Below are 16,812 nucleotides of genomic sequence, written 5' to 3'. Positions count from 1 at the left end.
TCTCCCCTCAAACGAAAAACTTTTATGCCGTGCGGGATTAGCCGAGCGGTCTTAGGCGCGGCAGTCATGGACTGTGCGGCTGATCCCGGCGGAGGTTCGAGTCCTCCCTCTGGTATGGGTGTGTGTGTTTGTCCTTAGGATAATTTCGGTTAAGTACTGTGTAAACGTAGGGACTCATGACCTTAGCAGTTAAGTCCCATAAGATTTCACACATATTAATAGGCGGAACCTGAAGTGGTGGCGAACGGCCGTCCTAGTTAGCTTTAGGATGAAAGTGGCGGTGGCACTAGCTTTGTTTTTGTTTTTAGGCTAGACAGGTTTTTTGGGGGTAGTATGGGTGATAGGGGCCAACGCCTGAAGTGGAAGAGGTTATTTTCTTTCTTAAAAAAAAAGCGAGAGGTCCTTGGTTCAAGTATTTATTAATAATAAGTATTTATTAATAATAAAACTTATAGTCGCCTGTTCTTCGCGTCCAACTGTATTTCTTTATGTGGCAAGCGTCGTGCGTTCTAAACTTATAGTCGCCTGTTCTTCGCGTCCCCCCCCCCCAAAAAAAAAAAAAAAAAAAAAAGTTGGTAGAGCACTTGCCCGCGAAAGGCAAAGTTCCCGAGTTCGAGTCTCGGTCCGGCACACAGTTTTAATCTGCCAGGATGTTTCAATGTATTTGTGTTTGCAGTTTTAAATAATTGTACTCTACCGTCCTGTACACGAAAACAAGAATAATACAGGTACAGATGTTCCAGTTTTCGATCGAATATTGCGAAGGAAACTACACGTAATTGATATTCGAAGTGAGATAGAAATATCTTTGCTCACAGCGACACATTAATTTGCATATCGTCAGTGGACCAATCAACACGAAAATTGGTCAGTACCTGACTGGAGGCATGTCGTGTAGTGCGACGAGTCAGAGTTTGGCCACTTTTCCAATGATGCGTGGTATGGAGTGCAATGACAGGCCAGTGAGACCCTTAACTCGCAGTGGGTGGAGACTGTAGTTCAGATCGGCATGGTGCTGTGACGTTTTGGGGATGTTTTTCGAACCATGACCTCAGTTATTGAGGTTACAGCTAACATGAATGAGGTTGCACATTTCAAAATTCTCGGTGTCCGAGTGCTGCCCTTCCGTCCAGGTCCTCATTAGAAGTATTCTGTGAAAATCTCGTCTTCCAGCGATGCCAACAGCTCCGTTCACGTGGGTGCACGCATGAATTCCCGGTTTGACGACCACTTAGTCACCCTCGCCTCGCCTAAGTCATCCGATCTTAACACCACAGCAAATATGTAGGACTATTTTGAACAGTATATGAAACGTAGCAATAAACAGTCCTGAATACTGTAGCTACACAAGATGTAACCGTCAGTGAGTTTCAGCTGGGTATGGCGTGCCTGAATAAACTTGTGGCCTTTCTTACTCGCAGAAATGAGGCCGTTATCAAGGCAGAGGCGATGTTACGTCGTATTAGCGTGATGTCTCGTGCAGGTGAGTAATTTTTTGGCCCGCATGCTTACATGCGTGCCATAAATGTCTCTCTGTAGTACCGTCGTCTGCTAAGTCATCTGGTACTTTGTTTCCATTATGAGGTTGATATTACCAACTCCCTACCCGTACACTAATGAGAGAATGGTCAAATCCGGAATGTCGAAACAAGCCTTGAAATCTTTTGTTCGAGAATAATACACTCAAACAAGTACTCTGTCAAACTTTATCTGCTAAGATGCACTGCAAGTATTTTTGTAAAATTATTGAGAATTTCCTATACCATTGCCCACCATGCAACTGGAGAAATGTTCACCCTAGCGGGGTTTTATCCCTCGCAATATCAAGGGTGGTGGTGAGGGGAGGGAGGCAGTACTTTATGGCCACCTTTTGAAAATATTGTAATCTAGTCAGTTACTCTATATTTTAAAATTAAAAAAATTCATGGTTTTAATGAATTGTTCTACATAATTCAATAAACGTTTAAAATTTTTCAGTTAAACTTTTCCCACAAGATTTAGTCTTAATAACAGATTTTGCTTTCCTCTCCAAATATTATATTCAATTTCTTCAGGTTCAGTCCTTAGTTGCACATCAATACCTCCTTAAATAATATACTGTGCGTAAAAGTCAACAATAATTAACGAAATTTGCATTTTCAAATTCTTTTTTCGTTGGGCATAAGGTATCTCTTCACTGGCAGTGCACATTATTGAATGTGCCTTGATATTGGTAGAGGCGTGCTAAAAATATTTTCAGGCTCTGGACCTAATGACACATCAGCACCTTCTTGAAAGGTATGTTGTTGATATAAGCCAAACCTGTTAGTATAATCTATCAATGTGCAGATTCCGGAGTTTCGCAGTAATGTGTAATGCCATTCTTCTTCTTCTTCTTCCTCTTCTTTTTGTTGTGCCTTTGTCCCGAATCTGTGCAGGGTCATCATGGCATTGCTATGAACGAATTCGTTACGGTTGACTTAAGGGGTGGCCAGATACCTTCCTACCGCTACTTCGTGACATCCTCCTCCCCCGCTGGGACGGAATGTGTGCATCTCAACAGTCTGCGTGCAGTGTTATTCATGTGAACATGTGTAAGAGTTTTCTAAGTGTTTGTGAGTCGTGTAATTGAGGTGGGGCTCGAGTACCATCCCGGTATTCACCTAGTGGGATGTGAGAAACCGCCTAAAAATCACATCGAGCCTGGTCAATACACCGACCCTCAGCGATAGGCCGTTAGGGGGACTCGATCTCAGGCCTGCGTACCTCACCGTCCCGGAACAGGCACCTTAAACGCATAGTTATACGGATGAGTAGTAACCCGGAATGCTGTTAACTCTCAACATTTCGAAGATAATATATGAAGAATGCGATATCAATAGAAATCAACAAGTTATACTTAAGACACACAAACAGGTGTAATTTTTTGGCTGTTCTCTTGGAAATATATTCGAATGACGTTGACATTCCGATATAAATTGCAGAAACATTAAAAGAAACATCTCTAACGATTCTGGAAACGTAAGTCAAGCGATACTAGTTGTACCAATTGAGAGTCCCAAAGACACCATGTTGTGTATGCAATGACTTTCAGTGACAAAGAAGAGGCTGTGAAGGAGGAGATAAGCACTTCAGGTTAGCGAAGCAAAATAGTTTCCATTTTGTAAAATTTGAGTCTAAGGTGTACTAGTGAGGGTAAATAACAATTTGTAGAAACAAGTATGCACAAAAACGAAACTCGGAAAAATATGAAAGGAAAACTACCCGAAAGATTTAGAACTGTACGTTAAAGGCAATGTATCCTCACTAATGGAGATTTATTAGACGGGGTCCATCGAATCAAAAGTGAAATGGACATTGATGATTTCTCAGGCTTGTTCGAGCTGGCTTAGTAGACTCAAGAAATCTTGAAATAGAGAGTTGTAAAATTTCCAAGTTTACTGCAAGTAAACATGTTGTGTAAATGTCACTTTGCGGTAAAACTATAGGGAAATTAAAGTCTAACGTGAATACGGAGCTTGCTGTTATGTCTCCAACTGCTGTGTATAACGCTCCCGATCAGGTTCCGTGGGACAAAACTAACTGCGCGAAACCGCGCTTTATGGTTTTGTCGGCAGAAAAATGAGTGTGTATCTGTATACCTGTCTTCAGAAACCTCAACATCAATTAGGACCAAAAATTATAAAAGCGCTGTTTACTTGCAAAAATCTTGTAATCAGTGTATAAAATCTGATAGGAAATGAAACAGTAATTTTCTACATTTAGTCTGAAACGCCTTACCAGTTGCAGAAAATAATTCGTTACTTTTGTGTGATTCTTTGGGAGGACAAAACGATCTGTTTGTCTTTCAGAAAGACGACACAGACTTTTGATAAACGTATATTCCCGCCCAGAAAGATGTTCCTTCATGATGAATTTTTTGGGCAGTAGTTGAAAAGCAGTGGCACTCTGAACCAAATTTGACCTTTGACCACGAACATGACCTCCCTCCCACTTCCCCTCCACCAGTCTATCCGCTTCTCGTCCCCTATAAACTCTCCCACTCCCCTTCCTTCACCAAACTCCCCTCCCATATTCCTAAGCCATACCCATTCTCCTCCACTAAGGTATGCCCCTTTATTTGCAACAGGCCAATCAGAGAGCTTCTAAGGCAATTGTGTTACACATATTTAGCTCTTGCTTAAAATTGTACTCTGACCCTGCTCAAACAACAGAGGGACAGAATTAATGCTGCTTGTTGATTAATATTCACTGTCGGTGCCTTGACGATGTGTGAAGGTTGTGGGCGTGCACATGCTGAAATACTAGCAGCTGTTGAAGACGTCACCTTGGTGCACTCTATTTGTTGTTTGAATAATAGACCGAGAGAAACTCAAATTCCAGAATTATCTCGTATTATGCTCATCTCTCAGGTAGGATTTGAGCTTGAAACTGTGGGTATAAAATAACTTGACCATGTTCTGGAGGAGCTACCCTCAAATCTCAATGCAGTAGTCCCAATGCAGTTTATGTTTAACATTGCTTCCGTCAGTCACTCAAATCATGGTACTACTACTTCAGTAATACCATAAAAAATTAACCCTTTTGTCATGGCTAAGTAATCATGCTCTGCTGTGTAACAACGCTTATATTTGGTGTACACCTCTCTTAGACTTTATTTCGGTTTTCTAAACCGGAGCGACTATTTCTCCTTCAAAGTTCTCTTCACTTATGCTCATAACTTTCTGTCTTCACTTCCCCCTCCTCCAATGTAAACCCTTGACATCACTGGGGCTTGTACCAAGGACTTCTGTGGGACAGTTAGTAAGGCTACCAACTCAGCTGGCAAGTCAGTCTTAATATAACCGCCATCGACTCCATTCCTGGGTCTAATAAAAACTGAGGTTCTGTAGGAAAGAAGATAGCAAAGGAACAATTCATACTCGACATGATGCTATATATTTTATATGGTTGTACCACACTGCATTTAACATTTTCTTTTATCAAAAGTGTTCCTGTTTTTTGACTTAACTGACTGTAAATTAACTGAGTACCTGTAATGGCATGTCTTTTTTAAATCTGCATTAGTTCATCTTCTTACGAAAATAATGAGGACTTTGTTATGCTCTCTAGAAACACTGGCAAAGTCAAGAATGATAATGGAATTAAACAGACGAGTGGCAGCATACTATCAGATGGGCTTCTTATCAAGTACATTACAAGGGGATTTTCATCACAACTGTCCAGGGATGCCGATTTTAATTGTGCCAGCCACCCAATTACTCCTTCAGAAGTCTGCTTTCAAAGTAAGTCAAAAGCGACTGTTAAACGTTATATACTTCAACCAGCCTGTGCACCCGGGTATGGATTTATTCCAGTTTTATTCTCCCCCTTTGCCTTTGTGTCCGACTCCTCTGATACCTCTCCATCCAACTCTTCCTCCTCCTCTCTCTGTTCACATCCTCCAGTCCCCATTCTTTGGCCGTCTCCTCCTGCCCCTCTCTCTGCCCATCTGCTACTTCTACATCTCTCTGTCCATCCGCTTCACCCCACTCTGTCCATCTACTCCTCCCCCCTCTGTCCACTTCCTCCTGCCACTCTATCTCCTCCACACTCTTCTCTCAGCCCATCTCTTCTTCCCCCCTCTCTCTGTCCATCTCCTCCTCCCCCTCTCTCTGCCTGTCTCTTCCTACCACTCTGCCACACCACCTTGTCCTCCCCTCTCTACCTGTCCCCGTCTCTGTCTATTTCCCTCTCCCCTTCTTCCATCTGTGACCTCTTCCTCCATATCTCTGTGCATCTCCTCCTACCCCCTCTCTCTGCCTGTCTCTTCCTCCCACTGTTGTCTCTGCATCTTATAACACCCACCCAAACGGGAGGAACTTGTTACTCCCACAGTATTTTTTGCAGATAGTAAGTAAATAATAAGTGTGCCTCAGTTTAGTTCAAATCGACTTAGGTGATCAAGTGTTTTTTAAGCGCTGATTTGTCTACACACACAAATTTCACATATATTTAACATGTTGCACATGCACATTTGTACACATATTTATGTTTTATCTCTAGCGAATTTCGCCTTGCACTTTTGTTTTGAGGCAGGTCCATCTTTATGGCGTCGTCTCTTCTGAACCTGATTTTGCAGGTACATTCAACGGCATATGTGGATACGGTATGTGAAATGTGTTGTGAATATATTTAGTAGCAGCGAAATGATAAATTTAAACGTCATACATGATGCGGCAGTTTACGACACATCTCAGTGTATACAATGATTCAGTTTAGCAGATAGAGGGTGGCGCACGAAATGTGTTACCATTTGGTTTCTGAACATAAAGTTTATTGTCAATACAATATGAAAGGAACATATACTACAATGAAGAGCCATCCATGGAGATTTGTTCTAACTCAGCACATGCTCAATATGTCCACCACTTCGTTTCCTAACTTCTTTCAAACGAACACTGAAGTTAGTGATTACCCTACGGCACATGTATTCCGTAATTTCACTGCAAGCTTGAAGAATATGTCTTCTGAGCGCCATGAAATTCCACAGCTTCTTGCTACTGCCTTGCCCTTCAACACGCAGTGGTTCATGCAAGATGGAGCAAGGCCACATACTGCAAACACTGTGTTGGAGTTTTTACACGAGCATTTCGACATGCGGATCATTTCACTCAGGTTTCCAGGTCGCTTCAATGAGGGACAAAATTGGCCCCACAATAGTCCATGTGACTGTTTTCTTTGGGGGGTACCTAAAGGAAAAAATTTTCCCGAAATGTCCACGCGATTTAATAGAGCTCAGAAGACTTATTCTTCAAGCTTGCAGTGAAATTACGGAAGACATGTGCCGTAGGGTAATCACTAACTTCAGTGTTCGTTTGAAGGAAGTTAAGAAACGAAATGGTCGACATATTGAGCATGTGATGAGTTAGAACAAATCTCCATGGACGGCTCTTCATTATAGTGTATGTTCCTTTCATATTGTATTGACAATAAAGTTTATATTCAAAAACAAAGTGGTAACACATTTCGTGCGCCACCCTGTACATTCAGTGGTCTATGTCAGTACTGTCTGGAAAGAGTCACGAATACAGTTACTAGTAAAGAAGCAATAAAGTGAAGCGTCATGCCTGATATGGCTGTTGTACTACACAAACAGCGAAAATGTACTAAGCCATAAATGTTTTTTTTCCTATCATAGTTTTGTGGAGGTTGTCAGCGAGAAGCTTTCGCAAAGATTTGAAATTATGTGTAAAGTTATTTAAAAGTCACTAAGTTCTCTTCTTACGTGCTGGATGAACAAAGTCTGGGTATTCCCGCGTCGTGGATCGCACTTCGTTTTCATCCCTACCCCTATCCCTTAAAATAAGTAAGTGGTACTTAGCCACATAGCGATCCTTTCCAAACAATAGGCTACATGCGAACAAAGTTTGGTTGAAATCTTTGGAGCAGTTTAGGAGCAGATGTGGAACATATATACAAATTGAAATAATCAGCAACCAATTCTTAACCGGTTTGAGGCACTTACTGCCCTTCTTCAGAACGTTATAACTATAGCATTATTTGCAAGTGTTAACAATAAGAACCATGCACTCTCAAATAATGCAACAGTAAAAACCTTCTGAAGAAGGGCACTAGGTGCCTGAGAAAACTGGTCGCTGATTACTTCGACATATACAGTTATAGTTGCTGAAAAAGATGAATAATAGAGGAAAAGGTGTAAAAATGGACATCCTTCAGGAAGAGGGTATGGGAAGTGCTGCAGTCTGGCGACCAGGACTGAAACGGTGCCTGTTGTTGATAGACGTTAGCAATGAACAGTTGGAAGCATTGTTTCAGGCAGTGTAGTTACAGCGTCGGTTATTGTGTGAATTCGTGGTTGTGGAAGACTGCAAACGTTTGGCAGGTATGTGAAATCGTTTTCTTTTTATATCCTTCTGATTAGTTTAAAGCAATTTCTCAGTGATGTGCGGAATAACGGAATCCTAAGCTACATTTAGAAGCAAGTTTTACGTTACACACGCTTTTAGGTTAGACCTGATAGTGGCCATGTTGCTTAAGAATGGTTGGTGTAAATATGGACCCATTGGGTTGGTGTAAAAATGGGCCCCTATTTAAGGAGGGCTCATAATTACACCATTTATTCTATTAAACAGTGTAAAACATTTAAATAATTTTATGGGGATATGGGTAATAGAGTTTTGTTTATAGTTCATATATACAACTCACACAGCAATATACAAACAAATTGAATTTTCAAATTGCGATAATAGACCCTAGTGCTTTTGTTCGTCCTTATAGATGTCGAGAACGAAGAAGCTCTGTGGATGTAAGAGCCAGAGGCATCAGTGGGATAAATCGCAGATAGCACGTGCCATAGCAGCTGCGAAAGCAAAGGGGGCTTCTGTGAAAGGAGCTGCAATAACTTTACGAATGCCTAGTACCACTTTGCATAGATATCTTAAACTTGATAAAATCTCTAAGCAAGCGGCTCAAGAGACAAAACTTGGAAGAAAATCGATTTTAAACGTAGAGCTCGAAAAACAGATAGTTTTTTATCTCCTTGAGATGAACAAAAATTCTTTGGGTTCACTTTCGCGGATCTGAGAAGAACAGTATGTTTACTTGCCCAGAGAAATAGTGTGACAACCCCTTCCAAAGGAGGAAAAGCAGGACAAGCTTGGGCTGGCCTCTTTGTTGAGAGACACAAGGATCAGCTGTCGATTCGCAAACCTTGTGGAACTTCATATGCCACAGCCTCAGTCTTCAATAAAGAGAATGTGATGGTTTTCTCTGATTTATTGGCAAACGCTTTCAACAAACACTCATATCCAGCAGACTGAGTGTATAACATGGACGAGACAGACCTGTCCATTGTCCAAAGCAAAATTCCAAAAGTGATAGGCATGAAAGGGAAGAAACAAATTGCAGCTCTAGCGACTGCAGAAAGACGGGATACAATCACAGTTATCGCATGCGTTAGCGCTTCGGGACATTATGTCCCTCCAGTGATAGTTTTCCCTAGAACCAACATGCCCTCCCCTCCCCTCCTGGTGCGATGGTTCGTTCACTTCATTGAGAAAGATGTCCGACTGAACAAAGGTCTATTCTCCTCATCTTGGATGGTAATTATAGCTACATTTGAAATCCGGATGTGACTGACTTGGCGAAAGAACACCACGTGACTATCATCTCACTTCCTCCACATTGCATCCACAAACTGCAGCCTCTAGATGAGGCGTTCATGGGACCTCTGAAAACGTACTACAGCGATGCAGTGAGAGTATGGTTACACCACAATTGGCGTCCTCTCACACCCTACGACGATATGAAGGTTTTTGACCGAGCCTACCTTCGTACTCAGTCAGCTGAGATAGCAATAAACATAAACGGATTCGAAGTAACTAGGTGTACCCTATTAACCGTTACGTTGACAGAGCACTGAAAGACCTGAGTCGAAACAAGGCCCCGGGAGTAGACAACATTCCATTAGAACTACTGACGGCCTTGGGACAGCTAGTCCTGACAAAACTCTACCATCTGGTGAGCAAGATGTATGAGACAGGCGAAATACCCTCAGACTTCAAGAAGAATATAATAATTCCAATCCCAAAGAAAGCAGGTGTTGACAGATGTGAAAATTACCGAACAATCAGTTTAATAAGCCACAGCTGCAAAATACTAACGCGAATTCTTTACAGACGAATGGAAAAACTAGTAGAAGCCAACCTTGGGGAAGATCAGTTTGGATTCCGTAGAAATATTGGAACACGTGAGGCAATACTGACCTTACGACTTATCTTAGAAGAAAGAGTAAGGAAAGGCAAACCTACGCTTCTAGCATTTCTAGACTTGGAGAAAGCTTCTGACAATGTTGACTGGAATACTCTCTTTCAAATTCTAAAGGTGGCGGGGGTAAAATACAGGGAGCGAAAGGCTATTTACAATTTGTACAGAAACCAGATGGCAATTATAAGAGTCGAGGGACATGAAAGGGAAGCAGCGGTTGGGAAGGGAGTGAGACAAGGTTGTAGCCTATCCCCGATGTTATTCAATCTGTATATTGAGTAAGCAGTAAAGGAAACAAAAGAAGAATTCGGAGAAGGTATTAAAATCCATGGAGAAGAAATAAAAACTTTGAGGTTCGCCGATGGCATTGTAATTCTGTCAGAGACAGCAAAGGAATTGGAAGAGCAGTTGAATGGAATGGACTGTGTCTTGAAAGGAGGATATAAGATGAACATCAACAAAAGCAAAACGAGTGTCATGGAATGTAGTCGAATTAAGTCGGGTGATGCTGAGGGAATTAGATTAGGAAATGAGACACTTAAAGTAGTAAAGGAGTTTTGCTTTTTGGGGAGCAAAATAACTGATGATGGTCGAAGTAGAGAGGATATAAAATGTAGACTGGCAATGGCAAGAAAAGCGTTTCTGAAGAAGAGAAATTTTTTAACATCGAGTGTAGATTTTAGTGTCAGGAAGTCGTTTCTGAAAGTATTTGTATGGAGTGTAGCCATGTATGGAAGTGAAACATGGACAATAAATAGTTTGGACAAGAAGAGAATAGAAGCTTTCGAAATGTGGTGCTACAGAGGAATGCTGAAGATTAGATGGGTAAATCACATAACTAATGAGGAGGTATTGAATAGACTTGGGGAGAAGAGTAGTTTGTGGCACAACTTGACAAGAAGAAGGGACCGGTTGGTAGGACATGTTCTGAGGCATCAAGGGATCACAGATTTAGCATTGGAGGGCAGTGTGGAGGGTAAAAATCGCAGAGGAAGACCAAGAGGTGAATACATTAAGCAGATTCAGAAGGACGTAGGTTGCAGTAAGTACTGGGAGATGAAGAATCTTGCACAGGATAGGGTAGCATGGAGAGCTGCATCAAACCAGACTCAGGACTGAAGACCATAACAACAACAACCGTTACGTCTTCACCGAAGCTGATTTCATATGTGCTGACCTGGTTGCAAAAAAAACTTGCGCCACAGTGGGACAGAGGCCTAATGCTTCTCAATCATATGCTCCTCTACCTGCTGTCTCTGGACCATCGACATCATCTGCTTCTTCTTCGAGTTATCCTGATGTAGAGTCACATCAGGCTCTAGCTATGTCAGTCGATGGAGCCACTGAAACACCAGGAAGTTCTCCAGGGACTTAAACAAATGCAGTTTCACTGTTCGACATATCTCCTGTCCCTAACATTAATAAGAGAACCACGAGGCGGGGACGAAAAGCAGCAACTGCCTGCCACATCACTGGAACGTCATACAAAAATCAGTTGACAATGTCGCTTGACAAAAGTGCTGTCAAGACGAGGCCGTTGAGTTTCTCTGTGGTTAGAGGCTGCCCTGCGGATAGAAGTGCAAAATCCAAAGGCCTTCGAAAAGAGAAAATTTGTTCCACAAAACTGTCTGATTCATCATTATCGACTCTCCAGGCTCCTGCAGTCCTCACCTTGTGGACCGTGATAATGACCTTGATGTGAACGGTGGGGATACACCAGACTCAAGAGATGCAAGTTTCATCTTTTGTGATGAAAAGCTCTCTCAGGACAAGAGAGGAGAGGTGTGGAATAAATGTGCTATGTGCCAAATGTGGGCACACTTAGATTCTGCTGGTGCTGAAGGAGCTACCTACGTTTGCGGTTACTCTAAATAATTTCATATTTCTTGCACGAATGTACGAAAGTCGCTTTTTGTAGACTAGTCTACCATTTTGTATTGTTTTAATCCATTTCATTAAAATATTTCATAAGATTTCTTGACCTTTCTGTGGATGCGCGAATTTTTTTTAAGTTCCATTTTACAAGCTTTTTGTAAATCTTTGTTTTCGAATAGAAATAATGGATACTAATCATTGTTTCGCCTCACATCATTCCTTAAACGTCTTATAGTTGTTAACGGAGGTATAAAATCTACAATTTTTATAAGAGAAGGTACCTTCAAGTAAAAACCAAAGAGGGGGTCCATGTTTACACCTTTTCCTTTATACCATACATATATACAAACATACATACATTTTGTATTGTGTGTGGATATTAGCACATCACTGGGAGCAATACGTCTATGCCTCAACTGTATCACGCTGTTGAATTTATACTTCAACAGTTGCTGTCGCAGTATTAGAACAGTTTCTGGATCGGTCTAGGGTCTGGTATTTATAACAGACCTTTCATTATACTTTCACTGCTTATCGTGGCGTAGATCTGGTGCTTCTATCTTGGCCCAAAGCCGGGTACGGTACGAATCGAGGATTTGACTGGGCTCTGAGCACTATGGGACTCAACTGCTGTGGTCATAAGTCCCCTAGAACTTAGAACTACTTAAACCTAACTAACCTAAGGACAGCACGCAACACCCAGCCATCACGAGGCAGAGAAAATCCCTGACCCCGCCGGGAATCGAACCCGGGAACCCGGGCGTGGGAAGCGAGAACGCTACCGCACGACCACGAGATGCGGGCGTCGAGGATTTGATTGTCATATAGTTTATATAGTTTTTTTCCCTATAATCAGACTTCGCTGAATTCTATATGGTTTTTGGCTGAATTCTACATGGTCTTTTATTTTATTTTATTTTGAGTCATCAGTTTTCTGACTGGTTTGATGCGGCCCGCCACGAACTTCTCTCCAGTGCCAACCTCTTCATTTCAGAATAGCATTTGCAACCTAAGCCTGCAATTATTTGCTGTATGTATTCCAATCTCTGTCTTGCTCTATAGTTTCTGCCCTCTACAGCTCCCTCTAGTACCATTGAAGTCAGACCTCGATATCTTAACAGATGTCCTATCATCCTGTCCCTTCTCCTTGTCAATGTTTTCCACATATTCCTTTCCTCTCCGATTCTGCGCAGAGCCTCCTCATTCCTTACCTTGTCAGTACATCTAATTTTCAATATTCGCCTGTAGTACCACATCTCAAAAGCTTCGATTCTCTTCTGTTCCGGTTTTCCTACAGTCCATGTTTCACTGCCATACAATGCTGCGCTCTAGAAGTATATTCTCAGAAATTTCTTCCTCAAATTAATGCTCATATTTGATACTAGTAGACCTCTCTTGGCCTGGAATGTTCTTTTTGCCAGGGCTAGTCTGCTTTTGATGTCCGCCTTGCTCCTTCGGTCGTTGGTTGTTTCGCTGCCTAGGTAGCAAAATTCCTTAACTTCATCCACGTTGTGACCATCAATCCTGATAAGTTTCTCGCTGTTCTCATTTCAGCTACTTTTCACTACTTTTGTCTTTCTTCGATTTACTCTCAATCCGTATTCTATACCCATTGGATTTTCCATACCATTCAGCAGATCACGTAATTCTTCTTCGCTTTCACTCAGGACAGCAACGTCATCAGCGAATCGTATCATTGATATCCTTTCTCCTTGAATTTTACTTTCACTTCTGAACCTTTCTTTTATTTCCATCATTGCTTCTTCGATGTATAGATTGAACTGTAGGGGCAAAAGACTACATCACTGTCTTACACACTTTTTAATCCGAGTATTTCGTTCTTGTTCGTTGGCTCTTATTGTTCCCTCTTGGTTCTTGTACATTTTGTATATTACCCCTCTCCTTATAGCTTACCCCTATTTTTCTCAGAATTTTGAAAATCTTGCACTATTTTACATTGTCGAACTCTTTTTCTAGCTCGACAAATCCTATGAACGTGTCTTGATTTTTTTTGTCTTGCTTCCATTATCAATCGCAACGTCAGAATTGCCTCTCTGGTGATTTTGCCTTTCCCAAAGCCAAACTGATCGTCATGTAACACATCTCAATTTTCTTCTCCATTCTTCTGTATATTATTCTTGTCATCATTTTGGATGCATGAGCTGTTAAGCTGATAATGCGGTAATTTTCTAGCTTGTCAGCTCTTGTAGTCTTCGGAATTGAGTGGATGATATTTTTACGAAAGTCAGTCGGTATATTGCAGAGTCATACATTCTACACGCCAACGTGAATAGTTGTTTTGTTGCCACTTCTCCTTATGATTTTAGAAATTCGGATGTAATGTTATCGATTCCTTCTGGCGTATTTGATCTTAAGTCCGACAAAGCTCTCTTAAATTCTGATTCTAATACTGGAGCCCCATTCTCTTCTAAATCGACTCCTGTTTCTTCTTCTATCACATCAGACAAATCTTTCCTCTCACAGAGGCCTTCAGTGTACTCTTTCCACCTTTCCGCGCTGTCCACTGCATTTAACAATGGAATTCCAGTTGCACTCTTAATGTTGCAACCCTTGCTTTTAATTTCACCAAAGGTTCTTTGGACTTCCCTATATGCTGAATCAGTCCTTCCGACTATCTTTTCGTTTTCGATTTCTTCACATTTTTCATGCAGCCATTTCGTCTTAGCTTCCCCGCACCTCCTATTTATTTCATTCCACAATGACTTGTATTTCTGTATTCCTGAATTTTCCTGAAAATTTTTGTACTTCCTATGTTTTTCTTTCCAGCTTTTATGATTGCTCTTTCTAGAGATGTCAATTTCTCTTCCACTGTACTGCCTACTGGACCACTCTTTATTGCTGTGTATACAACATTAGAGAACTTCAAGTGTATCTCGTCATTCCTTAGTATTCTATATGCTACTGCTGTTAAATGAGCCACTTGATTAGCAATTTTAGTAAACATTGAACCACTTCGCGCGACCAACTCTCTTTTCATCGGCGGGCGTATCATCTCAAAGTCGAAGTCTCACGACTTATGTAACAATCGTTCACTACGACCGCTCGCCAAGGGCTCTTCCGGCCGACTCTCGCTAATGATGGACAAACCGAGAGTCGAGAACTACAAAGTTCTCGATTCCAGCGAGTTCACGTTGTTCTCGGGAACCGACCTCGGTCCTCGGTTTTTAGTTCTCTGTTCTCAGTTTTTGTATCTTACTGCTCAGCTCTCGCTTTTAAGCTGTCGCTTCTAAATTCTCGGTTTTCGGGTCACGGTTCTCAGTTCTGGCTTCTATGTTCTCGTTTTCCAGGTCTCGCTTTTTAGTTCTCACTTCTAAGCTCTTGGTTTTCGGCTCTCACTTCTTAGTTCTCGCTTCTAAGTCCCCGGTTTTCCGGTTTCGCTTCTCAGTACTTGCTTCTTAATCCTCGCTTCACAGTCTTCGGGTGTCACTTTTTAGTTCTTGCTTCTTAGTTCTCGCTTCTAAGTTCATAGTTCTCGGGAAACGTTTCGCAGTTCTAAGTTTCTGGGTCTCACTTTTCAGGTTTCGCTTCTTAGTTTTCCCTTGTAAGTTCTGGGTTTTCAGGTCTTCCTTCTCATTCCTTAGTTTACCTTCCTTGATTGTCACTTCTTTGCCCTCGCTTTTTATTTCTCACATATCGGTCCTCAGCTGTGTGTTAGTTCCCATTGTCCAAAACGAGACCAAAGTATTCGGTTTTCAGGTTTACATCTGTTTTCATTTGATGCCTGTAAGCCTTTTACTACAGGAAATCAGGCATTGTCACTGATTTCTTCATTTATTAAACACATTAGAACGTTTAACTGAAATACGTATTAACATAGTGTAACATATTTGCAGCAACAAATAAATAGAACTACAGAAAGAAATGTTCCATTGACTTTCAAAAATGATTGTGAAAATGGACGTTGGTAAAATATTCTGCGGACGACTTGTGATGAAACTAATGACGTTGTTTAACGAATAAATGTTATGGACAGCGGTGAAAGTCTCCGTGTGGGCCCACAAATACGAGTAAAAACCACTGGGGGACGCCACAGACATCGCAAGTAGACTACTGGGTAGGCGTCTGCGTTAGCGGTTATCGTAGCGGAAGTCGCTGGTGCGATTAGATTAGATTAGATTAGATTTACTTTCATTCCAATTGATCCGTAGTGAGGAGGTCCTCCAGGATGTGGAACATGTCAGAAAAACAACAATACATGACAAATATTTACAATTAAAACAAATAAGCTAATGTACCATTCCACAGGTCCCAAGTGGAATGATCGTCATTTTTTAATGAACACTAAGAGTAATTTTACAAATACTAATGCACTGAATTTAAAATAAAAAAGTTTTTTATTTATTTATAGGGTAATACAACTACTGTAATACTTATTTACAATGAACACATTACTGCACTGAAATGGTGCAGAAGTTAGATTATACTAACACACACACACACACACACACACACACACAAATTTTCAATGAACACATTACTGCACTGAAATTGTGCAGAAGTTATGTTGTACTTATATACAAATCAGTTGGTTTTACTAAGAAATTCATCAATGGAGTAGAAGGAGTTGGCCACCAATAAATCCTTTAGGCTTCTCTTAAACTAAATTTCATTGGTTGTTAAGATTTTTATGGCTGCTGGCAAGTTATTGAAAATGTGTGTTCCTGAATAATGCACACCTTTTTGTACAAGACTAAGTGACTTTAAATCCTTGTGAAGATTATTCTTATTTCTAGTATTGATTCCATGAATTGAGCTGTTGGTTTGAAAAAGTGATATATTTTTAATGACAAATTTCATTAAGGAATAAATATATTGGGAAGCAGTAGTTAGTATCCCTAGTTCCCTAAACAGGCTTCTGCAGGATGTTCTTGAGTTCACACCACATATAACTCTCACTGCACGTTTTTGTGCCCGGAAAACTTTAGCTTGGCTTGATGAATTACCCCAAAAAATAATCCCATATGACATTATGGAATGAAAGTAAGCATAGTATGCCAGCTTTTTCATTTTTATATCCCCTATGTCTGACAAAATTCGCATTGCAAACAGAGATTTGTTAAGACGCTTCAGCAGTTCTGTGGTGTGCTCCTCCCAGTTGAATTTATTATCAAGCTGTAATCCCAAGAATTTAACACTGTCCACTTCTTCTATCTTCTTGTCATCGTATGT

Source organism: Schistocerca nitens, chromosome 2 (genome assembly GCF_023898315.1).
Source record: "Schistocerca nitens isolate TAMUIC-IGC-003100 chromosome 2, iqSchNite1.1, whole genome shotgun sequence".
In the NCBI taxonomy this organism is placed as follows: domain Eukaryota; kingdom Metazoa; phylum Arthropoda; class Insecta; order Orthoptera; family Acrididae; genus Schistocerca; species Schistocerca nitens.
The sequence above is the reverse complement of the archived record's forward strand: the minus strand, read 5'-3'. Positions refer to the sequence as shown.